This window comes from Saimiri boliviensis, chromosome 1, assembly GCF_048565385.1.
Source record: "Saimiri boliviensis isolate mSaiBol1 chromosome 1, mSaiBol1.pri, whole genome shotgun sequence".
Taxonomy (NCBI): Eukaryota; Metazoa; Chordata; class Mammalia; order Primates; family Cebidae; genus Saimiri; species Saimiri boliviensis.
This window is the reverse complement of record NC_133449.1, coordinates 268,256,808-268,283,328: the sequence shown is the minus strand read 5'-3', so window position 1 is coordinate 268,283,328 and position 26,521 is coordinate 268,256,808. Positions and strand designations below refer to the sequence as shown.

At 40.7% G+C, this 26,521-nt stretch overlaps 1 protein-coding gene across 3 annotated transcripts in view; it reads right to left on the bottom strand.

Moving 5' to 3' along the window:
* The window catches only part of ADAMTS12 (ADAM metallopeptidase with thrombospondin type 1 motif 12), a 364,104-nt gene that overhangs the window by 313,678 nt on the left and 23,905 nt on the right, over positions 1–26,521 (bottom strand). The gene's annotated exons all lie outside the window — the stretch shown is intronic.

The following is a 26,521-nucleotide window of genomic DNA, read 5'->3' as shown; positions in this document are numbered from 1 at the left end:
AGGCCATTTCCAAAAAAAAATGTATTCATAGAGCAGATAACGTACTGAAACTCTTAGAAACAATAACATGGTTTTATAGTCACTGCCCCTTCTGCTGGATAAAAAAAACAACTGGATTCAAAGTCCCAATTCTGGCATTAACCTGAGTTCCATATCAACCGCGTGTCCAACCTCCTTTGATCGCAGTTCCTTCCTCTAAAATGTGATGATCCTAATACAGGTTTTTTCAAACCTGATCCTTCTGTGATTTAAAAGAGGCGGAACAGCATTGAGATGAAGACCTCAGGAGCTGAGGGTAGGCTCCTTCAATCTCTTCTCCACATGTGCCTTTTAAAAAGGCACCTAACATGTTTGTGCCTCAGTATCCTTGTCTACAATAGAAGGCGATAAGAATATCTATGTCATAAGATTCTAGTAAAGATTGGCAATATAAGCCGTGTATGCTATTATTAGCAGACATCTTTCGTCACATGTTCCGAGTCTTCATAGGCTAATCCATATGGGGGACTGTGGGTTTAACCATGTTTAATACCTGAATTTTGGTGTATGCTATTGTCAGCCATTTTATTGTCACACTAATTGGTATGTGTTCTTTCCACGTCTACGCATCACTGAGTCACGCGGAGGCATGTGCTTTTCCTTCTTTACAGAATCCCAGGTCAACTTTCTTTCCCAGTTGAACACGTGGTGGCTCCAACTATAGAAGGCAACCAGAGAATGAGGTCTGCTGTCCACGCCGAGAAACGCTGACTGAAGACTGAGGGTCCTTTCTTGGTTTCCACAACGTCAAGCTTTTTGCCTCCTAGATGTGACTGTCCATTTTACAACTCCTTCCACAACACGGTGTTCTCTCTACCCTTATCCCCCCACCTTGCCATGTCTACTCAAAAAGCTGTACGGTGCTCTTCAGTGAAACTCAAGCAATACAAACTAGCCCTGCTTCTCCATGTTTGTCCATGCTATCTTTTTTATTCACTATAAAAAATACAGTATTTTGTTTGGTAACTTCATGAAATGGGGAGGAGAAAGTTCTGTGTTTTAGTAGGGTTGAATCAAGTGACTAGCTAGGGAGAAAAAGATGCTATAAGAAGCAGATGGTTTAGCATTAAATAAGTCAAAGCTATTTCTCTGACTGTATTTTGATGAAAAGATAAATTTTTCTAAGCAAACTCACTAATTTTCCATTCATTGACTTTTGGCGACAAAGCCTAAGGGATTTCCATTTGCAGAAAGACACCAAACCTCTATGAAGGAGTAAGTGCCCAGAGGCAAGTTTACTTGCATGTGTTTTCTCTAAAGCTTTACAAAAGCAGGGTGATCTAAGGCCAGGACTTGAAATATCAGCACAGCCTACTTTATTCTTTTATATCTTCATTTTCCTCTTGGTAAGATCTTAGGTGAAGATATTACAGTGCTTGAGCTCTAGGTTCCCACTGTATGTATTCAAGTTCTTGCCTCACTACCTCTGTTTAGGGAGGGTTTCTTAACTCTATCTCCTTGCCTCAGTTTCTCTATCCCACCCTTTAATTGACCGTGGCATGTTGGTGAAGACCTCAGGATCAAGAACCTAGCAGCCTGGGTGAAATCACAGCTTGGCCACAGATGTGCAACCTTGAGCAACTTACCCAAGTTCCCTGTGGCCTGTCCCTCTTCTGAAAAGTAGAGGTGATAATAGTACCACCTCATAGATTGGTTATGAATGTTATGTGAAATGAAGAAGTAAGCACCTCTGACAGTGCCTGGCACACACAGGTGTTGAAGCTAGTAGCAGCCATGGGAAGTTGTACTAACAGTATTCAGCTATATGCCCTGGGCCCCAGGAATGCAGCAGCCTTACTGCAGCCCTAGCCTTCTGGCATATGAGACCCTGGATCCCCAGGGCCGCCCAGCAGGGACAGGAGGAATCCTCAGCCTGCAGATGCAGCTCTCGGAGTCACTGATTCAGCCATGAATCAGCCTCTGACACCTTTGGTTTAGTGCAGTGTTAAACCAAAGGCAGTCTCAGATGTAGCACTAAGCCTCAGTTTAGTGCAGTGTTAAACCAAATCAGCCTCAGATGTTGTACTAAGCCACATCAGCCTCAGATGTAGTACTAAGCCACATCAGCCTCAGTTAAGAACAGTGCTAAATCAAATCAGCCTCAGATGTAATACTAACCCACATCAGCCTCAGATATAGTACTAAGCCACATCAGCCTCAGATGTAGTACTAAGAATACATCAGCCTCAGTTTAGTGCAGTGCTAAACCAAATCAGCCTCAGATGCCTTAGGTTTAGTGCAGCTCAGTTCCAGGCCTGCTGAACTGAGCTCCAGGCCTGCTGAACTGAACCTTTAGCTCTTTCATGTCCCCCCAGTCTATGTGGCACTCATGGCCACACAGTCTCCTGGCTGGATTCTCTCCCTGAACCACAGACTGTTCAATCAGGCCCTGATAGCCACAGCCCTTACCAGTACTGGCTATGGTTTGCTGGCTGCAGCTCCCTCCACCTCCTGCCCCACAATCTCACAGTTGTCTGCAGCTACCTCTTTCATTCTTATCCTGGTTATTGTAGCTCTACTCCCATGTAGGGCAAAGTCTTCTCACTGTGCTCTGGGCTTTGGACCTCTTATTTCCTCTGGGACTTCATTTCATAAACCATGCTGTCTCTGGTTAACCTCTGGCTCCCCTGTGGCTTTGCTCATCTCTCTCTCAACTTCCAGAGGAAAAAGTCAACTCACACTTTTTGTTCTCCTCATTCATGGACCTGCATTTTCCTTTCTTTCTTTCTTTCAAATAGGGTAGCCTACATTTGGAGCATAACCCATTTATGACTAGTGTTCCATTATTGGAATGCTAAGCTTGTAGGAGTTATTTATATCCTACTGCTCAAGGTCATCACCAAGGTCTGATTTTACACACACACACACACACACACACACACACACACACTTGCAACCTCTGGCATAAATGGGTTGATTTCCTACTATTTAGTCTTGCACGTAAATGCATTACGGTTTCTGCTCTCTCCACATCTATGAGACTGCTATGTTAGAATTCCTGACAATGAAAAGCAAAAAGGAGGATTTGGGCTCAGTCCTAGATACTACCGAGTGGTCTAGAGTAGGGTAGGGTATTCTGGGAGAGAAGAACTTTTACATACAGACTCATTCTTCTCTCCTCATCAAAATCTTTCAGCCTGGGAGGGTTAGCATTAAGAGTAATACCTAATGTAGATGACAGGTTGATGGGTGCGGCAAACCACCATGGCACGTGTATACCTACGTAACAAACCTGCACATTCTGCACATGTATCCCAGAACTTAAAGTATAATTTTTAAAAAGATCTTTCAGCCAGAGCCACATGGGTCAATAGGTTCTACATCTCACTCTTACACAATCCTGATATTCCACACCCTGACACATCTTCATCTCCCTCTTATATCATCCCCTTTTTGACTTCATGATCTCCCTGAACACCTGGACACCCAGGTAAACGCCATTAACACCACTCATGCAATTGGGTGAAGCCCCAATTTTGTCTCCTTAACCATCTCTCAGCAATGTCTCCTTGATCTCCAGAACAAAACTTTACTTTGTTAGAATGTCTAGGTATAAAGACCCAATGAGTCATCGGAAACGTTCATCTGTAACTCTTAAGAGAAGAAAAATAATTGGTAATCCTATGCAAAAAAGTGAAATGTGCTCTCTTCATGCCTTTTCTCCCCTCACTCTTTCATCTTTGTTGTGGTCCGCATTCTTCCTCTCTAACTTTTGCATAACTTTAAAAGGTGCTTTACTTAGGGATCTATTACAAATTATTCTGCTGAATCATGATAAAATAGACTTTGCTTTGGGGATGGCTCCAAGTAAATCCTCAAGGTTGCAGCTTTCCACAACGGAGGGTTCACAAAAGTCCAAGTCCCCATAGCATAAAAGCTTTCAGAGCAAAAATAATTTAAAACAGGAGTTGTCCACACTGCAACTTTTAAACAGAGCTTTTCATGCTGAAATTAGCACAAAGTTTACTTAGTATCCTGAGTGCTGCATAAAGAACTATTGAGGAAACATGAGGGGCAGCTGAAAAAACACAGGGAAGTGGGAGGCAGGCATGGTGCCAGGCGCTGGGGCAGCCTCTCCATCTAAGGTTTCTAACAGTGCAGACACCCTGTAGGTGACCCATATAAGGACAGAAGACCCCAGGACACCAGGACAGTGGGCACCATACTAAGGGCCAGGATAACAGTGGGGTGCAAATACACATTCAGGAAGCTAAGGCTATAACAACTACAAAAGACAGAGCCAGGCTTGGTGAGCTCCAAGAAACACTAAGGTAGAGCTTGGAATCTGCAGCCAAGCTGGCATAGGGTCAACTTTATAGATTTCTTGTGAAGATTATGTGAAATGAAAAAGTAAGCAATGCTGACAGTGCCTGGTACTCACAGTCTAAGTCCCCACAGCATGAATGGGAAGGGCCCTTGATGATCACCCAAACAAATATGGGTGCCCTTCTCTCCCCTACCTTTCTTCTGAACAGTTCTTTCTAAAGCCCTTAAGCAGGGCAGCAGATAAAAGTAGGCATCTGTGTAGGGCTGGAATGAGAGGAGAGCTCAGGTGGACCACAGCAGAAGACCATAGCCTGAGCAGAGTGAAGACATCTGCATACGCATGACACATGGTTCAGGGTAACAGATCCCAGGATTCAGCAAGGTGAGAAAGGTGTCCACGTCAGTGAGGAAGAGGTACAGTGCTGGGTTTCTAAGCCTGAGCAAACTAAGGTGGACAGCCCAGAGGGAGGCAGGCTGGCTGGAGAATCAAAGCCCTGTGGCTTGGCATGGAGGTCAGAGCCCAAGCAGGGTGAGGAGGGCATCCGTATGAGGGAAGGGGGGTGGGGCAGGGAGTAGCCAGCATGGAATGTGGGAGCTGAATTTTGGTGAGAAGAGAGCAGGAAGTGGTAGCAATAATGGAAATGGGAAATTGATCATAAATAGGGAGACTGATCAAACACTAAGGAGCATGGGAGCTAGTTACATCATTGTCAGAGAAGATATTTCAAAAGTGTAAAAAGGAAGAAAACCAGAATGAATACTATGATGTTGACCTGAAAGTGAAGGTACAGTAGTCATCTCTTATCCACAGAGAACACGTTCCAAGACCTCCAGTGGATGCCTGAGACCATGGATAATGCCAAATCCTATATGTGCTATGGTTTCAGATCCAATAACCAGGAAATGATAAACAGGCAGATGGCGTAGGCAGTGTGGATACTGGACAAAGGTATGAGCAGGATGGTGCAAGCTCTCACACTACTCAGACTGGCACACAATTTAAAACTTATGAATTATGTATTTCTGAAATTTTTTATTCAAAAAATTTCAGACCACAGTTGGCCATGGGTAAACTGAAAACAGAAAATAAAACCATAGATAAGGGAGAACTAAACCCATAATTTTCTATACATGTATATTAGTATATAGACACACTAATAACTGTAGATGCAAGTGGGGATTGAGGCTTACATGCACATATGCACGTACACACACATATTCCCTAGCTCTGTCCATTGAGAGGGCTTGGAACAGCAGCATCTGATAGCAATGAGCACACCAGATCTTTGCTTCAAAATGTCACTCTTCAGAGTAGGGGGGAAAAAGGTTCCCTGAATAAATAACTATAGGGCTAGGACAGTACAAAAAGACCCTAAAACATCTTATTGTCCCAGAAAGCAAGAGCATGCTCAAAGAATACAGGACAAGGCAAAAGACACAGAAGCCAGATCGAAGGGGCTCCCACTGGCCAAACTGAGATAACTGAGCATCATAACAAATACTGATATTATGTATTAATAATAATATATATAATAATATTAACATATATTAAAGAATCATGTTACATTATATGGACATAAGCACAAGTCCATACCAATATAAATGAATGAAGAAATAAATTGCAAGTCTGACGAGAAACAGAGTGCTGACCTAGTTTTAAAGTATTTTCCCTCGAATACTTATTAGAAAGAGAAAGAAGACTAACTTTACAGTAGAGAAGCCTAGTAGACATACCTTAATCAAGTCATCAAAATGAGTGTCAGAAATGAGACAAATCAAAAGTATGTGACACTTGATAGGACGCAGTGAGAAAATACAGGGTCACTTCTGGCTATTTCTGCCAAAGGTGCTGTCTTAGGCTGTGTTGCTAGAAAGGAATATCTGAGGTTTGGTAATGTATAAAGATTATGTGGCTCAGGATTCTTAAGAAGTATGGTCGTAACATCTACTTCTGATGAGGGCCTCAGGAAGCTTCCACTCAAGGTGGAAATCCAAGTGGGGCTGCTATCACATGGGGGGAGAGGAAGCAAGAGAGAGAGAATGAAAGCAAAACAGGGAGCAGAGGAGGTGCCAGGCTCTTTTCAACAACCAGGTCCCACAGGCACTCACTCTTGGGAGTGAGAACTCACTCATTCACATGAAAATGGCAGCTCCCCACACATTAAGGATCCACTCCAATGACCCAGACGCCTTCCTCCAGGGCCGACCTCCAACACTGGGGATCAAATTTCAACATGAGCTTTTGAGGAGACAAATGATATATCCAAACTATATCATATGCATAATCTGAATCCAATCATAAGCTAACATCAGACAAACCCAAATTAAGGGACATACTACAAAATAACTGGTCTATAATCTTCAAAAGTGTTCAAAGCTCATAAGAGCTAAAGAAAGGTTGAGGAATTATTCTAGAATGAAGAAACTGGAGACGTAATTAAATGCAACATATGAATTTGGATCACTTTTGCTACGAATAACATTATTAAAACAGCAAAACTTGGAGTATGTGGGTCAGATGGCAGCAGGGTTGGATGAACCAATACTAATGTTCTGATTTTGATGCTGGCCTGTTGTTTTGCAGATTGTCCTTGTTGGCATGAAATATGTGCTCAATTATTCAGAGAAGATGGGGGCGGGGGTAGGCAACTTACTCCCAAATTGTTTTATAAACAAAACTTAAGTTATTGCTCTGAATTTTCAAACTTTTCAGTAAGTCTGAAATTGTCTCAAAACAAAACAAAAAATATTTTAAAATCACATATAAGAGGGTACTCCTTAAGTCTGGTTTCTTTCAGTGAAAATTTTGAAATAATTTTAAACATAATTTAAGTAAATTAAACATCCTTCCATCCTGCACAAGCAATCACAGACTAAAGTTAAGCAAAAGAAAAGAAAAAAAATCCAGATACAGAAACAATACATACTCTATGATTACAGTTAAATAAAATTTAAAAATAGGTAAATCCAATCTTTGGTGTTAGAAAGTCAAAACAGTGTTTATACTAGAGTAGGGACGGTGTTGGGAAGGATTTATAACACCATTACCGCTGACATTTTAAATTTTATATACATTCAATCATTCAATATGAACTCTTATGTCTGGCTTTCTTTGCTTAATATTATGTTAGTGAGATTCATCCAAGTTTTTGCATGTTGCTATAACTCACTCATTTTCAGTGCTGTGGAGTATTCCATTATGTGAATATATGAAAACTTATGTATCATCTTAGTGATGATGCTTGATTTTTCCAGCAGTGGTAATTATTAATAATCCTGCTATCAATGTTGCTTTACATGTATTTTGTTGCACATATGTGTGCAATTTTGCATCACAGGGTACATTCAAATGTAGCTGACAATGCCAAACACTTTCCCAAGTTGTTGATCCAATTTAAATTCCCATAGTACATAAAAGTTTCTAATTCATTTTTATTCTCAGTGTCATGTACTATTTCCAATACTTACTAGATATCTCATATGTTTGATTAACTGAATTCCTCTGTCTCTAAACAGCCACCTAAACATTAGGCTTTCACAGTGATTCACTCCTTCCCTCTATTCCTCCGTCCTCAAAATAAAACCAAACATTTGAAATGCTGTAATAGCCCTCACAGCCAGTAATAGAATTGAGTTTTGAAACTTCCATTTTACTCATTTTTCTGTGTCAAGCTCAAATGCCCATCTTCTAGAAAGATGGCCCTGATTGCTGGCCCAGAGCTCATATTCTCCTCCATCCTCTGAGAAGAGCAATATACGCAACACAAAATTCAACAGTGTATCATGGGAAGGCTTCCAAGGCAAAGCTAGAGATCATGATGGGGATGGGGATAGCGACATCTTATATTTCTTTGTGTCCTCAATAGTAGTAAACAACATGTAGAACATGCAATGGGTACCCAATAAATACTTGTTAATAAATTCCTGAAGCTTTGTTCTGATTAAAGAAATGTTGGTCCCCAGAGGTTTGAAGGCTTTTCAATACAGCCATGAAGCAATGAGTCCTAAAAAGATAAAACTGCATACCAATTAGCTCATTTGATGACCAAAGGCCATGTTTTTGGGCTTTACCAAGCTGTAGCAATATTGCTTCTCTCCTCTGATGTACCAGATGAACAAGAGAAGCTTCTCTTGGCCACCAATACCTCCTTTCTTTCTTCTCTTCCCATCTGCTACTTATCCAGGCAAGACATTAGCTGCCTCTGATCAAGTTCCAGAAAGGAAAAACAAACAACTTTATAGGGGTTCTGTCCTACAGTAGAACTCCCGAGTTGGCCTGTAAGAAGAACTGAGAGTGAAGCTCTAATTCAGCACAAAGGCCCTGAGAGAAGGAAAACCTTAGGTGGAAGCTTTCTTAAAGGTGCTATCTTAGAGATCTGTAGATCTATCTCAGAGATATGTGGATCTTCACATATCCATCCACCAGCATTTTCTACCTATGTCCAGACTCAAGGGCAGCACCTTCATGCAAGCCTGGCCAGACCACATGTTGACTGCCCACGGGACAGTGTTAAAAAATAGGAAGTTTCAAGGACTGGATCAAATGCAGTATGATTATGCCCAAATGATCAAGTACAGGATGACTCAACTGCTGAGGAAAATAAAAGCAGCAGTAAGTTAGGCAGAGGCAGTCTTGGAGAGGCTCAGGTGAAGCTGTTATTAGAAAACAGGCCACCGTTAATGGGTAGGCACAGCACCTGTAAGCTTAATGAGATAGAAAACCGTATTCACCAAAGATCTGTCAGAGGGAGAAATTGTGTTTCCAAGGATACCCTCTCCCTTCCGTAAACAGTGAAGCAACGGCCGGGTGCTGCGGCTCATGCCTATAATCCTAGCATTTTGAGAGGCCGACATGAGTGGATCACTTGCGGTCAGGAGTTTGAAGCCATCCTGGCCAACATGGTGAAACCCCATCTCTACTAAAAATACAAAAAGTAGCTGGACATAGCGGCGCACGCCTGTAGTTCCAGCTACTCAGGAGGCTGAGGCAGGAGAATCGCTTGAACCCAGGAGGCAGAGGTTGCAATGAGCCAAGATCACACCACTGCACTCCAGCCCGGCGACAGAGCGAGATTCCATCTCCCAGGGGAAAAAAAAAAAAAAAAAAAAGTGAAGCAAGGAAATGCCTAAGTACCTGGAATTGCCCAGACCACCACCAGCTGCCTTGGAGTGGCTCAGCTCAGCCGGAATTCAGAACTTGAAGTGCCAGCTGCCACCCAACAGGAAGTCAACATGAGGGCAGAGGGTAGACAAGTGACATAGTATGGTGAAAGACGGAGGGATTTCAGAAGCCTCTATGAAAGGGAAAGTGAAATACTGAAGACAAGAACCCTGAGAAGTCAAATTTGTGTTTCCCTCATTGGTATTCATTGCAAAAACTGGACTTAGAGAGTCCTGCCTTTTACACAGCTTACTTGAGGTTGTCAGGACTGCTGAGATGTACTCTGAATCAGTTGTCCCAAGGACATCCTAGGGAAAATGCAAGCAGGCTTCTATTCTCAGCAGAAGTATTTTCGGTGTCTATCACCTAGGGTGATTGCAAATGTTAGTACTGAAAAACAAAACTGGGAGGGTAAGCCTTGGAGAAGCAGAAAAGAAAATGTGAATCTAGAATGCAGATTATTAGCTTACAAACCTGGTCATACCAGAATCATCTAAGTAGCTTTAAGGTATATATATTATGCATGCATTTATATATACACACACAAACACACACACGCGCACACACACACACGCACACACAAATATAGCATTATAAATGTATTGCATAGCATATTATATATGTATTATATACACATATATAGTGTATGTGTATATACATATATATTATACATATATATATATTATACTATATACACACACACTATAGTAGTAGCAGAGGCAGATGGGAGATGTATTTTACAGTGTAAACCCTTTTTATCTTTTAAGTTCTGTAGCACGTAACTGTATTACTTGCTAAACGTATTATAAAACGAAGCAGGGAAAGCCTAGGTTCCTCTCATGGAGATTTCACTCTCAATAGATGATCTGTTCTTACCAAGTCATCTGTACCAAGCAGATCTCACCACCAGACTGTGACCCACCCATACCTGAGCATCTAATTGTTCGTTACCTCCATGTCGGTTAGAGGATGTGAAAGGGGACTTCCTGACCCAGGATGCGGCATGCTCTCACATGCCTCTGGGTTTCAGGCACAACGACTCAGCAGAAAGTTTCTTGAGGCTAGAGGATTAATCAGACCTCAGTTCTGGGAAGCTGCCCACAGCGACTCCTGGGAGGCCTTCTTGTTCCCTTTCACAAGAGAGTTCTTGGTGCATGCGGTACTATGCTAAGTGCAACACACGTATCCTCCCATCTGAAATAGGTACTGTCAGCCCCTTTTACAATCTCAGACAATGTGCCCAAAGTTACAGAGCTAATGACTGAAATCTGCCTACCTGGAAAACCCAACAGGCTCCCGACACCATCGGCCTCTTTCATCACTGCAGCCTTTTCCTCACACAAACAGTTCTGATGTCAGCACCACTGTGCCACCATCCATGTCCACACCACAGAAAATGTTACAGTGTCAATATCTACCCTGGATGACGTGGCTAGGACATTAGTTCTCACTTTCACATTTTCTGACGTTATAGTTTTTCAGATTTGAAGGTCAAAGAGAGGTTTCTACCTAGCCACCAATAAAACAAACAACAACAGACCTCTTTTTGCATACATCAGCCCATGAGGTGATATGTTTTGGTCAGAGTTCCTGAGTCCTATAAGATCTTAGAAATTAATCAGCCTTCATTTCCCAGAAAAAGAAGCTGGAATCTTGAGTGTTAAGAAACTTCTCTTAGAGCTTCTGGCTAGATGAGAGCATTCAAACATAAACTTCAGGTCTCCCAATTCCATTCATGCTTGTGAATGACAAAATATTCTTCTAAAGTCATAAGCCTAAATCACAGTGGACTAAGCTAGAAATAAAAGGAAAGAAGAGCCTATTTGTCAAATTTGAATCTTTTTATTGAAACAGTTAAATTAACTAATTGAATTAAAAGGATTTGCTAGTAAAAGAGAAACCTTTCCAGAGGAGGGATGTAAAGCACTCACCAATACATCTCAAATCCTTCTTCTCTGGTCATTGCCAAAGCAACTGTTATCACAGCCTTCCACATAGAAAAGGGTATCTGTACAGAAGGGAAACTGGATTGCTGCCCAGTCCCCTACAACATCCAACCTCCAAGTTCAGAGGTGCCTTCTGCTGCGATGCAATTTCAAACAAATGATGAAAAAAGATGCAAAGATGCTTTTACATCTTTTTCACTAACCCTAGCTGATTTCATTCATTTATTTTGCAACATAGATTCAGGTAAAACCCCTTTCTGTAGACTTATTCTGCATTAGCTACTCCTGATACATGCACACACATGCTCATGTGTACACACGCATGTGCAAGCACACACATACACCATAGCCTACTTAACTAACTGCAATCAACTTTCATTTGTCCAGAAGCTCTGCTATGAGTGGCACATTCCTCATATTCTTTCCTTACAGAGCTCTGTAGAGGTTGGAAAAGATAAGAGACCACTGACTATCCTTAAACTTTATATAAGCTAACAGCTTATCCTCTTGTGTTGCTTCTGCAAATGTGTAACAACAACAACAACAACACCAAATTGTAAAAATAGCTAAAACAAAGGAAGACCAAGGAAGAGAAAGAAAAGCCAAAGAAAATTCCCAGAAAACTCATGAACAGAGAAAAGTTCTTAGAGATCAGCTGAGAATACTGAAGGATCAGAAAGAGGAAGCATCCATTGCAAATTTTTTTAAAAGTTCTTAAAAAAGTTTTCTAGAAGAAAGACAGGCTACTTGGAAGAAAGATAGTCATATCTGATGACCCACCAAGAGACTGAAAGTTGTGCATTTTAAAATTAAGTGACTCATTTCTTACAGCCAAAGCAGAAATCAAATGGAAAAAAAACAATCTAGAGAAAAATCTGCCGTTAACAGGGTGCAGGGGGTGAGTGGATGGAGGATGGGTAAAGAAAGGAGAAAGAAATCAGTGACACCAATGGGCCCGTTTAGTATGAAATTCATAATCTGAGAAATCTGTTTCTGAAAATAGTTGATTGTCCTGCCAGCCAATTTAATTGTAGAACTATGAAGGAATGTCTACATGGAAATGTGCAGTCTGCAAGTTAGAGAAACGGTCTGGTAGGAAGCACTAGTGTATGAAATTCACTCTGTTTAAACAAATGTCTGAAATCTCTCAAGGAGGGAAATAAGCAAATCCAACAATACACACCATTGGGAAAAAGCTAAGAAGGTGATTTGTATGTGTTTGCTGAGAGGAAGATTCTCAGTATTTGATTATTTGAAAGGCCTTAAAAGCAAATAACAGGTATCATCAATAAAAAGTCAAACAGACAGGATGGCTGCAGTGTTAACAGTTTATGGAGACACACAAAAAGAAATACATGCATATCTTTTCTAAATCCCCATTCCTTTAGTCAGGGATATAGAATTTAATAGAGGCAAAGTGGCTACAGCCCCTCAGGAGGACAGGCCATGCCTCCTGCCCCTACCCTTGCTGTCCCCAGGGTGCACTGCTGTCAGAAGCCCTGTCTGCATAGGTACTGTCCTCCTGGAGCCGATCAGGGAGCCTAATTTTGTTTTGCCATTGCCCTGTTATACACAGATTTGAATCACCACCTAAGAAAACTCCCCACTTACAGTCTCTTAAGGAACATTTATAACATCAAGGTGTCACCCAACCTCAACTTAGAATCAACAAGGCCTATCCCCTTGAGATAGTAATAAAACCATCAACAATCCTAGCTGTCATTGTCTGTCCCAACCCTTCTGTGGCCCAGAAAGCCTGTCTTTTTTCAACAGCTTGGATGAAAACACCAAAACAAGAGATTATTGCTTGGCACACTCATCAGGTAGATAAGAATTAAAGAACATGAGAAGAGCCAGCAGCTGTTCTGGTAAGAGCTCTCCATGCCAAAGACAGAGATTTGAACATAATGCAACACAGCAGAGAACAGGGGAGCAGAAAAGGATGACAATGAGTGGGTATATCTGGCCAAATGACCCATCTCATTTTGGCTTCCAAGTTCCCATGTATCTTCTCAGTCTTTTTCTGAAACACATTATCTAAGATTCCTCTTCCACCCCTTCACCCATCAACAGTGATTAGAGCAGCATCATTCCCTGCTACTGATTTAAGCATCATTAGGCTCTCAGGCAAACAATTTGCCACAAGGATGCAAGACATAAAAGGGTGAACTCAAACAGAATTAGTGTCTGTGTTTCATGGGTCAATGCTTCACAAATTTTAATGCACATACAAATCACCTGAAGATCTTGTTAAAATTTAGGTCTGATTCAGCAGATTGGGGTAGGATCTGAGAATGTGCATGTCTAACAAGCCCTCAGGTGACGCCCATCCTGCTGATCCTTGGGCTCCAAGGATCCGGTTCACCCAAAGTAACAGACCTAAAGAGGCAAACTCTTGTCTAAGGTCACACAGTGCATAGTAGAGCTAGGATTTGAGCTCAGCTCCTCTGACTCCCAAATTCAGTAAAATTGCCCCATATGAAAAATATTTCAAGCCTACACATTGGTTGTGTGGTTAAAAATAAATCAGTTATGTCATACTCAAAGATCACCTCCAATGACCAAGTAAAACAATTTTCAGTTACAGAATGTAAAACCCAGGCCTCTTTTTTTTTCCCATTTTTCAAAGGGGACATTTTCAAAAGGAATTCGATCTCTTTAATATTTAAGCTCCCTAGATCTGTGTTGAGACAGAAAGAACAGAAATACCAATCCATGAATATCTGGAGGGAGGCTCTGGACACCTAATCTTCAGTTTATGTAATGAGAACAGAGATGAGATTCAAAGCATCCAGAAGAGATACACACCAGAAGGGAGTAACATCTCCGGGCTGCATTTGTGTAGACCCTTAAGACAAGTCACTAATAGAGCCCCTGGCCTCTCTCCCTGGTAAGAGCAGAGGATCATTCTCCATTCCTTCTCCTGTACAATCCCTAGACTATAGGAAAGTCTGCGGATTCAAGACTCAGCAGAAATTAGAAAACAATGCTGCTTCTTAAAATATAGCTTCTTCAATTCTCTCCCTCCCATCTCCAACTCGTCATGATGGGAACTCACAAAATAAACCTGATGAACTGAAAAGTAAGCAGAAAGACAAAAAGGGAGGGAGGGGGAAAAAAACCACTCCTATTTATGAGGCTGCAGTACAAAGCACTGATAGTGACAGGAGGAATTTCCGCCAGCCAGAGGCCCCATTCCAAAGTCTCATGTCTGAGTAAGCATGGGTCTTACCAGGCAACTCCCAAAGGTCAGAGGTCAGAGAATTCCTCATCCTGGGGGGCAGAGTAGGGGATGAGCAGAGCATTTATTTCCCTTCCCCTGGTGAGTGACAACAAACCCTGACACACAGGCATCCTGCAACTCGAATCAGTGATTTCTGCCAATGAGCCACAAAGTTCCTCATCAGGAAACAAGGCAAGAAGGCTCGCTGGGCAAGTTTTCCCACACAGCTCTGCCAGTAGATTTCATTCCTCAGCTACATCACCCCAGGCTTCAGCCAACATTCAAGAACAAGAGGGCAGAAACGGTCACATTCTTTGATTGCATCGAAAGGGAACCAGCAGAATTTTCCATCTGGGCCAAGAACTGAACTGCACTTAAGGGAATAACATGGTATGAAGCATGTCTCCTCTCTCAAAAGAGGCATCATCAGATGGCACAGATTTTTTAATGTCACTAATCCTCATCTGTAGCATTCACACAGCAAAACAGAGAGAATGCTTAATCCTTGCATTCCTAGAAATTAGAATCTAAGGAAGTTTAACAAATTCAAATGATTTTAAGAGTATATCCTAGCACAAATTGATATCTTGCTGGTTAGAAGCTGGAAAGCTATTCCAAAGCTCCACAGTGTCCTACATGTTAAAGGAAGGAAGACTACATTTCTTTTTGGACATTCTATTTGCTCTGGTGATGGAAATAAAAATTATCTTTATCTTGATGTAAAAGGTGGTTAAACAGGGAAACAATAGTCATGTTTGCCTTTGAACATGAACATGACTGCTGGGTTTATATTTCAGCAGAAATGTGTCATTGCAGTTTTGCATATTTGTATGAGAGAAATGCAGTCTTTATATAATTGTGTCTGTTGTTGTTGTTGTTGTTGTTGTTGTTGTTGTTGTTGTTGTTTGAGACAGGGTCTTCCTCTACTGACCTGGGTAGAGTGCAGTGGCATGATCACAGCTCACTGCATTCTTGCATCCTCAACCACTCAGGCTCAAGCAGTTCTCCTATCTCAGCCTCCCGAGTAGTTGGGACTACAGGCAAGCACCATCACACTCTACTAATATCCTTTTCATTTTTTGTAGAGATAGTGTTCCCCTCTGTTGCCTAGGCTTGTCTCCAACTCCTGAGTTCAAACAATCCTCCTGCCTCAGCCTCCCAAAGTACTGGGATTACCAGCATGAGCCACTGCACCAGGCATAATTGTGTCTTCTTTGAAGGCCTCCCCACTTGTATTCCAGCACAAACAGTTCTTTACTAGAGATAGAAGCAAAACCCTAATGATTTGAAGAAATGGACTCAAACTCGTTCTTCACCTTGAATCAAAGGAGAGATTGGAAAGGAAATTGGTCAGGACCTACTGTAGCTCAGTAGAACAGGATCTGTTGATTAATACATACACATCCCTCCCCAAATGTCCCTTTTGGGAAACATGCTGTGATGGACTATTGTTTCCTTGGTGATTGTCATCTGGGAATACAAAGCTGGGCCAAATCCTATGGGTAGGGGGCTACATGGCTCCTATGGTCACACACATTTGTGCAAATTGCAGGAAGGCATGCAAGAAGGCATTTCATAAGGTGAAATTGTAAAAGGTAGTCCCTCCAGAAAAAGCGGCAGCCAGGTGGGATAATTTGCGCCTGTAATCCCAGCCATTTGGGAAGCGAAGGTGGGAGGACCACTTAAGCCCAAGAGTTAAAGTCCAACCTGGGCAACATAGTGAAACCCCCACCTCTAAATTTTAAAGGATTTCTCAAAAAAAAGCATACAAATGGCCAATAGGTATATGAAAAGGTGCAAAACTTCACTACGTATCAGGGAAATGCATATCAAAACCACTAGATATAGCCCTGCACCTGTCAGAATGGCTATGATAAAAAAAGACCAGAGATAATAAATACTGGCAATCATGTGAAGAAAAGAAAACCCTTGTATCCTGCTGGTGGGAATGTACATTGGCACAGCCATTACAGAAAACAGCATGAAAGTTCCTCAAAAACTAAAAGGAAATTACCATATGATTCAGATTCAGCAATTCCACTTTTCAGTATATATCCAAAGGAACTGAAATCACTATCTTCAAGAGATAGCTGCACTCCCATGCTGACTGCAGCACTACCCACATAAGCCAAGATATGGAAACAGCCTAAATGTCCATTGACAGAAATGGATAAAGAAATGTGATACATGTACGCATGTGCGTATGTGTGACAAAATACTATACAGCCTTTAAAAAGAAGGAAAACCTGTCATTTGTGACAACATGGGTGAACCTGGAGAATGCCATGTTAAGTGAAGAAAGGCAGATGCAGAAAGACAAATATTGCATGATCTCATTTACATGGGAATCTAATAGTCATATCATAAAGGCAGAGAGTAGAATGGTGGTTGCCAGAAGCTTGGGGAAGCAGGAAATGGGGAGATGTTGCACAAAGGGTACACAGTTTCAGTTATGTAAGATGTTTAATATCTAGAGATCTAATGTAAAACAATGTGACTGTTGTTAACAGTACTCAAGTGTATACTAGACATTTGCTAAGAGGGTAGTTTTTTTTTTTTTTTTTTTTTTTTTTTTGAGACGGAGTTTCGCTCTTGTTACCCAGGCTGGAGTGCAATGGCGCGATCTTAACTCACCGCAACCTCCGCCTCCTGGGTTCAGGCAATTCTCCTGCCTCAGCCTCCTTAGTAGCTGGAATTACAGGCACGTGCCACCATGCCCAGCTAATTTTTTTTGTATTTTTAGTAGAGACGGGGTTTCACCATGTTGACCAGGATGGTCTCGATCTCTCGACCTTGTGATCCACCCGCCTCGGCCTCCCAAAGTGCTGGGATTACAGGCTTGAGCCACCGCGCCCGGCCCAAGAGGGTAGATTTTAAGTGCTCTCATCACAAAAAAAAAGAAAGAAAGAAAATGGTAACTATAGGAGGTGATGAATATGTGGATTCACTTGATTGTGGTGATTATTTCATATATAAGTATATCAAATCATCATGTTGTACATCTTAAATATATGCAATTTTTGTTTGTCAATTATATCTCAGTAAAGCTAGAAAAAGAAAAAAAATAGAAGCTTCAAGGCAAAGGGAACTTGATCAGTTCAGTTATGAATTGAAACCTCTCTTATATTCCCTAAGAAACACACAGAAAAACTGGAATTATATTTACTTCTGCTTCTTAATGACTAAGATGTTAGAGCAAGAAAATTGCCAGAGGCAGAGATAGACATTATACAATGATAACCATGTCACTCCACCTAGAAGACCTAAATGTATAGCAATCCTAAATGTATATGCACCAAGCAACAGAGGTGCAAAATATGTGAAGAAAATCTGATAAAACTGAAAGGATAGACAAATTCACAATTATAGTTGGAGACTTCAATACTTCTCTCAAAAAAATGACAGAACTAGACAGAAAATCAGCAAGGTTAAAGTAAAGGAATCCAACAAAACTATCAGCCAACAGTATCTAATTTAACATTTATGAAACACTCTTTCCAACAACAGCAAGACACATGTTCTTTTCAAGATAAAACTATAAAATAAATTTCAAGAAATTTAAAAGAATTACATGCAAACTGTGTCCTCTGACTACACTGAAATTAAACTAGCATTCAATAGCAAAGATAATAAGAAAACCTCCAAGCACTTGCAAAGCAGACACTTCTGAATAATCCATGGGTGAAAGAAAAAGTCTCAAGCAAATTAAAAACTTCATTGAACTGGATGAAAATCAAAATGTAACATATCAAAACTGGAGGACACAGAAAAAGCAACGCTGAGAGGAGGAGCTAAAATACAAAATGCTTACATTAGAAAAGATCAAGTCCAGGTACAGGGGTTCACGCCTATAATCCGGCACTTTGAAAAGCCAAGGCAGGTGGATTGCTTGAGCCCAGGAACTCAAGACCAGCCTAGGCAACATAGTAAGACCTAATCTCTACAAAAGATTTAAAAAATTAGCCAGGTGTGGTGGTGCATACCAGTATTATCAGCTACTTGGGAGGCTGAGGAGGGAGGACTGCTTGAGCCCAGGAGGCTGAGGCTGCAGTAAGCCATGATTACACAACTGCACTCCAGCCTGAGTCACAGTGAGACACTATCTCAAAAAAAAAAAAAAAAAAAAAAAATTGGGACCTGGGCAAGATAGCCGAATAGGAACAGCTCTGGTTTGCATGTCCCAGCAAGATCAACACAAAAGGCAGGTGATTTCTGCATTCCCAACTGAGGTACCTAGCTCATCTCATGGGGACTGGTTAGACAGTAGGTACAGCCCACAGAGGTTGAGTAGAAGAAGGGTGAGGTGTTACCCTCACCCAGGAAGCACAAGGGTTCAGGGAACTCCCTCCCCTAGCCAAGGGAAGCTGTGAGGGACAGTGCTGTGAGGAATCGTACATTCTGGCCTAGATACTATGCTTTTCCCACAACTTCACAACCCGCAGACTAGGAGATTTCCTCAGGTACCTATACCAGCAGTGCCCTGGGTTTCAAGCACAAAACCTGGTGGTTGTTTGGGCAGACACTGAGCTAGCTGCAGGAGTTTTATTTTTATACCACAGTGGCACATGGAACACCAGCAAGACAAAACCACTCACTCCCCTGGAAAGGGTGCTGAAGCCAGGGAGGCAAGTGGTCTAGCTCAGTGATTCCTACCTCCATGGAGCCCAGAAAGCTAAGATTCACTGGCTTGAATTTCTTGCCGTCAGCACAGCAGTCTGAAGTCAACCTGGGATGTTTGAGCTTGGTGGGGGGAGGAGCATCCACCATTACTGAAGGTTGAAAACACAGTTTTCCCCCCACAGTGTAAACAAAGCCATAGGGAAGTTCAAACTGGGTGGAGCCCATCACAGCTCAGCAAAGCCAATGTAGCCAGACTGCCTCTCTAGATGCCTCCTCTCTGGGCAACGCATCTCTGAAAAAGAGGCAGCAGCCCCAGTCAGGGGCTTATAGATAAAACTCCCATCACCCTGGCACTGAGCACCTGAGGGAAAGGGTGGCTGTGGGTACAGCTTCAGCAGACTTAAACGTTCCTGCCTGCTGGCTCTGAGAAGAGCAACAGAGGGCCGGGCGCGGTGACTCACGCCTGTAATCCCAGCACTTTGGGAGGCCGAGGCAGGTGGATCACAAGGTCAAGAGATCGAGACCATCCTGGTCAACATGGTGAAACCCCATCTCTACTAAAAATACAAAAAATTAGCTGGGCATGGTGGCACGTGCCTGTAATCCCAGCTACTTAGGAGGTTGAGGCAGGAGAATTGCCCAAACCCAGGAGGAGGAGGTTGCGGTGAGCTGAGATCGCGCCATTGCACTCCAGCCTGGGTAACAAGAGCGAAACTCCGCCTCAAAAAAAAAAAAAAAAGAAAAGAAAAGAAAAAAGAAAAAAAAAGAGAAGAGCAACAGATCTCCCAGCAGAGCATTCAAGCTCTGATAAGGGACAAACTGCCTCCTCAAGTGGGTCCCTGACCCCCATGCCTCCTGACTAGGAGACACCTCCAAGCAGGGATCAATAGACACCTCATACAGGAGAGTTCCAGCTGGCATCTTGTGGGTGCCGTCTGGGACAAAGCTTCCAGAGGAAGGAACAAGCAGCAATCTTTGCTGTTCTGCAGTCTCTGCTGGTGATACCCAGGCGAACAGAGTCTGGAGTGGACCTCCTGCAAAGTACAGCAGACCTGCAGCAGAGGGACCTGACTGTTAGAAAGAAAACTGATACACACAAAAGAATAGCATCAACATCAACAAAAAGGACGTCCACACAAAAACCCCATCTGAAGGTCACCAGCATCAAAGACCAAAGGTAGATAAATCCACAAAGATGAGGAAAAACCAGCACAAAAAGCTGAAAATTCCAAAAACCAGAATGCCTCTTTGCCTCCAAAGGATCACAACTCCTCACCAGCAAGGGAACCAAACTGGATGGAGAATTAGTTTGACAAATTGACAAAAGTAGGCTTCAGAAGGTGGATAATAACAAACTCCTCCAAGCTAAAGGATTCTAATCCAATGCAAGGAACTAAGAACCTTGAAAAAAGGTTAGATGAATTGCTAACTAGAATAGCCAGTTTAGAGGAGAACATAAATGACCTGATGGAGCTGAAAAACACAGCACAAGAACTTTGTGAAGCATACACAATTATCAATAGCTGAATTGATCAAGCAAAAGAAAGGATATCAAAGACTGAAGATAAATGTCATAAAGTATGAAGAAAACATTAGAGAAAAAATAATAAAAAGGAACAAACAAAGCCTCCAATAAATGTGGGACTATGTGAAAAGACCAAACCTATGTTTGGTTAGCATACCTGAATGTGATGGGGAGAATGGAACCAAGTTGAAAAACACACTTCAGGATTATTATCCAGGAGAATGTTCCCAATCTAGCAAGACAGGCCAACATCCAAATTCAGGAAACAGAGAACACCACAAAGATTCTCCTTAAGAAGAGCAACACCAAGTCACATAATCGTCAGATTCACCAAGGTTGAAATGAAGGAAAAAATATTAAGGGCAGCTAGAGAGAAAAGTCAGGTAACCCACAAAGAGAAGCCCATCACACTAACAGCAGATCTCTCTGCAGCAACCCTACAAGCCAGAGTTGAGTGGGGGTCAATATTCAACATTATTAAAGAAAAGAATTTCAAATCAGAATATCATATCCAGCCAAACTAAGCTTCATAAGTGAAGGAGAAATAAAATCCTTTACAGACAAGCAAATGCTGAGAGATTTTGTCACCACCAGGCCTTCCATAAAAGAGCTCCTGATGGAAGTAATAAATATGGAAAAGAAAAACTGGTACCAGCCATGGCAAAAACATACCAAACTGTAAAGACCATCTATGCTTTGAAGAAACTGTATCAACGAACAGGAAAAATAACCAGCTAGCACCATAATGACAGGATCAAATTCACACATAACAATGTTAACCTTAAATGTAAATGGGCTAAATGTCTCAACTAAAAAACACAGACTGGAAACTTGAGAAAGAGTCAAGACCCATTGATGTTCTGTATTCAGGAGACCCATCTCTAGTGCAAAAATACACATAGGCTCAAAATAAAGGGATGGAGGAATATTTACCAAGCAAATAAAAAGAAAAAAAAAAGGAGGGGTTGCAATTCAAGTCTCTGATAGACTTCAAACCAACAAAAATCAAAAAAGACAAAAGGCATTACATAATGGTAAAAAGATCAATGCAAAAAGAAGAGCTAACTATTATAAATATGTATGCACCTGATAGGAGCACCCAGATTCATAAAGTTCTCAGAAACCTACAAAAAGACTTAGACTCCCACACAAAAATAGAAGATGACTTTAACATCTCACTGTCAATATGAGACAGATCATCAAGACAGAAAATTAACAAGGATATTTAGGACTTGAACTCAGCTCTGGACCAAACAGACCTAATAGACATCTACAGAATTCTCTAACCCAAATCAACAGAATATACATTCCTCTTAGCACCACATTGTACTTTTTCTAAAATTGGCCACATAATTTACTTCCATAATTTGGAAGTGAAACATTCCTCAGCAAATGCAAAAGAATGGAAATCATAACAAACAGTCTCTTAGACCACAGTGCAATAGAATTAGAACTCGGGATTAAGAAACTCACTCAAAACCTCACAACTACATGGAAACAGAACAACCTGGTCCTAAATGACTCCTAAGTAAATAACAAAATTAAGGCAGACAGAAATAAGTTCTTTGAAACCAATGAGAACAAAGAAACAATGTACCAGAATCTCTGGGACACAGCTAAAACAATGTTTAGAGGAAAATTCATAGCCCAAAAGGCCCACAGGAGAAAGCAGAAAAAATATCTAAAATTGACACCATAATATCTCAATTAAAAGAACCAGAGAAGTATGAGCAAGCAAATTCTAAAGCTAGCAGAAGATGAGAAATAACTAAAATCAGAGCAGAACTGAAGGATATAGAGACATGAAAAACCCTTCAAAAAATCAACCAATCCAGGAACTAATTTTTTGAAAATATTAACAAAATAGACTGCTAGCCAGATTAATAAAGAAGACAAAAGAGAAGAATCAAATTGACACAATAAAAAATGATAAAGGTGGTATCACCACTGATCCCACAGAAATACAAACTACCATCAGAGAATACTCTAAACACCTCTATGCAAATAAACTGGAAAATCTAGAAGAAATGGATAAATTCCTGGACACATACACCCTCCTGAGACTAAATGAGGAAGAAGTCAAATCCCTGATAGATCAATAATGAGTTCTAAAATTGAGGCAGTAATTAATAGCCTACTAGCCAAAACAAGCCCAGAACCAGACAAATTCACAGCTGAATTCTATCAAAGGTACAAAGATGACCTGGTACCATTTCTTCTGAAACTATTCCTAACAATAAAAAAGAGGGACTCCTCCCTAACTCATTTTATGAGGCCAGCATTATCCTGATACCAAAACCTGGCAGAAAAACAACAAAAAAGAAAATTTCAAGCCAATAACCCTGATGAAAATTGATGTGAAAATCCTCAATAAAATACTGGCAAATCAAATCCAGAAATACATCAAAAAGGTTATCCACCACGACCAAGTTGGCTTCATCCCTGGGATGTAAGGCTGGTTCAACATATGCAAATCAATAAATGTAATCCATATAAACAGAATCACTGACAAAACCACATGATTATCTCAATAGATGCAGAAAAAGCCTTCAATAAAATTCAATGACGCCTCATGATAAAAAATCTCAATAAAATAGGTATTGATGGAACAAATCCCAAAATTATAAGAGCTATTTATGAGAAACCCACAGCCAATATCATACTGAATGGGCAAAAGCTGGAAGTATTACCTTTGAAAACCAGCACAAGACAAGGATTCCCTCTCTCACCATTCCTATTAAACATAGTATTGGAAGTTCTGGCCAGCGCAATCAGGCAAGAGAAAGAAATAAAGGGTTTTCAAACAGGAAGAGAGGAAGTCTTGTAAATTTATCTTGGCTATGCGGGATCTTTTTGGTTCCATATGAAATTTAAAGTAGTTTTTTCTAATTCTGTGAAGAAAGTCAATGGTGATGGGGATAGCAATGAGTCTATAAATTACTTTGGGCGGTATGGCCATTTTTACAATATTGATTTTTCCTATCCATGAGCATGAAATATTTTTCCATTTGTTTGTGTCTTCTCTTATTTCCTTGAGCAGTGGTTTGTAGTTCTCCTTGAAGAGGTTCTTCACATCTCTTGTAGCCAAGACAATCCTAAGCAAAAAAAGAAAAAAAAAAAAAAAAGCTAGAGACATCACACTACCTGACTTCAAATTATACTACAAGGCTACAGTAACCAAAACAGCATGGTACTGGTACCAAAACAGAGATATAGACCAACCTAACAGAACAGAGGCCTCAGAAGTAATGCCACACACCTGAAATCATCTGATCTTTGACAAACCTGACAAAAACAAGCAATGAAGAAAGGATTTCCTATTTAGTAAATGGTGTTGGGAAAATTGGTTAGCCATATGCAGAAAACTGAAACTGGACTCCTTCCTTACACCTTATACAAAAATTAACTCGAGATGCATTAAAGACTTAAACTTAAGGCCCAAAACCATAAAAACCCTAGAAGAGAACACAGGCAATACCATTCAGGACATAAGCATGGGCAAAGACTTCATGACTAAAACACCAAAAGCAATGGCAACAAAAGCCAAAATTGACAAATGGGATCTAATTAAACTAATGAGTTTCTGCACAGCAAAAGAAACTATAATCAGAGTGAATGGGAGAAAATTTTTGTAATCTACTCATCTGACAAAAAAACTAATATCTAGAATCTGCAAGGAACCAAAGCAAATTTACAAGAAAAAAACAATATCATCAAAACATGGGCGAAGGATACAGACACTTCTCAAAATAAGACATTTATGTGGCCAAGAAACATGAAATAATGCTCATCATCACTGGTCATTAGAGAAATGCAAATCAAAACTACAATGAGATACCACCTCATGCCAGTTAAAATGGTGATCACTAAAAAGTTAGAAAACAACAGATGCTGGAGAGGAGGTGGAGAAATAGGAATGCTTTTACACTGTTGCTGGGAGTGTAAATTAGTCCAAACATTGTGGAAGACAGTGTGGCAATTCCTCAAGGATCTAGAACAAGAAATACCATTTGACCCAGCAATCTTATTACTGGACATACACTCAAAGGAACATAAATAATTCTACTATAAAGACATATGCACACGTATGTCTAATGCAGCACTATGCACAATAGCAAAGACTTGGAACCAACCCAAATTCCCACCAATAATAGACTGGATAAAGAAACTGTAGCACATACACACCATGGAATACTATGCAGCCATAAAACACGATGAGTTTATGTCCTTTGCAGGGACATGGATGAAACTGGAAACCATCATTCTTAGCAAACCAACACAGGAACAAAAAATCAAACACTGCATGTTCTCACTCATAAGTGGGAGTTGAAGAATGAGCATGCATGGACACAGGGAGAAAAACATAACACAGTGGGGCCTGTCAGGGGGTGGGGTCTATGGGAGGAATAGTGTTAGGAGAAACACCTAATGCAAACGATGGGTTGATGGGTGCAGCAAACCACCACGACACCTGTATACCTACAGAACAAATCTGCACGTTCTGTACATGTATCCCAGAACTTAAAGTATAATAATAATATTAAAAAGTTCAGGGCCAGAGGAATTCACAGCTTAATTCTATAAGACATTCAAAGAAAAATCAGTACTAATCCTACTGAAACTATTCCAAAAATTGAGAAAAGGAAATTTTCCCTAAATCACTCTACAAAGCCAGTATCACACTGATATCAAAACCAAGAAAGGACATAACAAAAAAAGATAACTACAAACCAATATTTCTGATGAATACAGATGCAGAAATCTTCAACAAAATATTAGCAAACTAAATCCAATAGCACATCAGAAAGATAATACACCATGATCAAGTGAGTTTCATCCCAGGGATGCAGGGATGGCTTAATGTATGCAAGTCACTAAATGTGATATATCACATAAACGGAATTAAAAACAAGTCCGTATGATCATGTTGATAGACACAGAAAAAGCATTTGATAAAATCCAGAATTCCATTATGATAAAAATCCTCAACCAACTAGGCATAGAATGGACATACCTCAAATAATAAAAGCCATATATTACAAATCCACAGCCAATGTCATACTAAATGGGGGGACATTGAAAGCATTTCCTCTGAAAAATGTGACAAGACAAAGATGCTCACTTTCACCACTTCCATGTAACACAGTACTGGAAGTCCTAGACAGAGCAATCAGGCAGGAGAAAGAAATAAACAATATCCAAACTGGAAAAGAGAAAGTCAAACTATTGTTGTTCACTGATGATATAACTGTATACCTAGAAAACCCTAAAGACTCCTTCAAAAGACTCTTAGATTTGATGAATGAATTCAGTAAAGTCTCAGGTTACAAAACCAGTGTACAAATATCAGTAGCATTGCTATGCACCAACGACCATGCTGAGAATCAAATCAATAACTCAATCCCTTTAACAATTGCTGCAAAATCAAAATACCTAGAAATATACATAATGAAGAAGATAAAAGATCTCTACAAGGAAAACTATAAAACAAAAGAAACCATAGGTGACACAAACAACTGGAAACACATCCCATGCTCATGGATTAGAAGAATCAGTTTCATGAAAGTGACCATACTGCAAAAGTAATCTATAGATTCAATGCAATTTCTATCAAAATACCAACATCACTTTTCACAGAATTAGAAAACAATTCTAAAATTCATATGGAACAAAAGAATGACCCTAAATATCCAAAGCAATCCTAGGCAAAAAGAACAAATCTGGAGGCATCACATTACCTC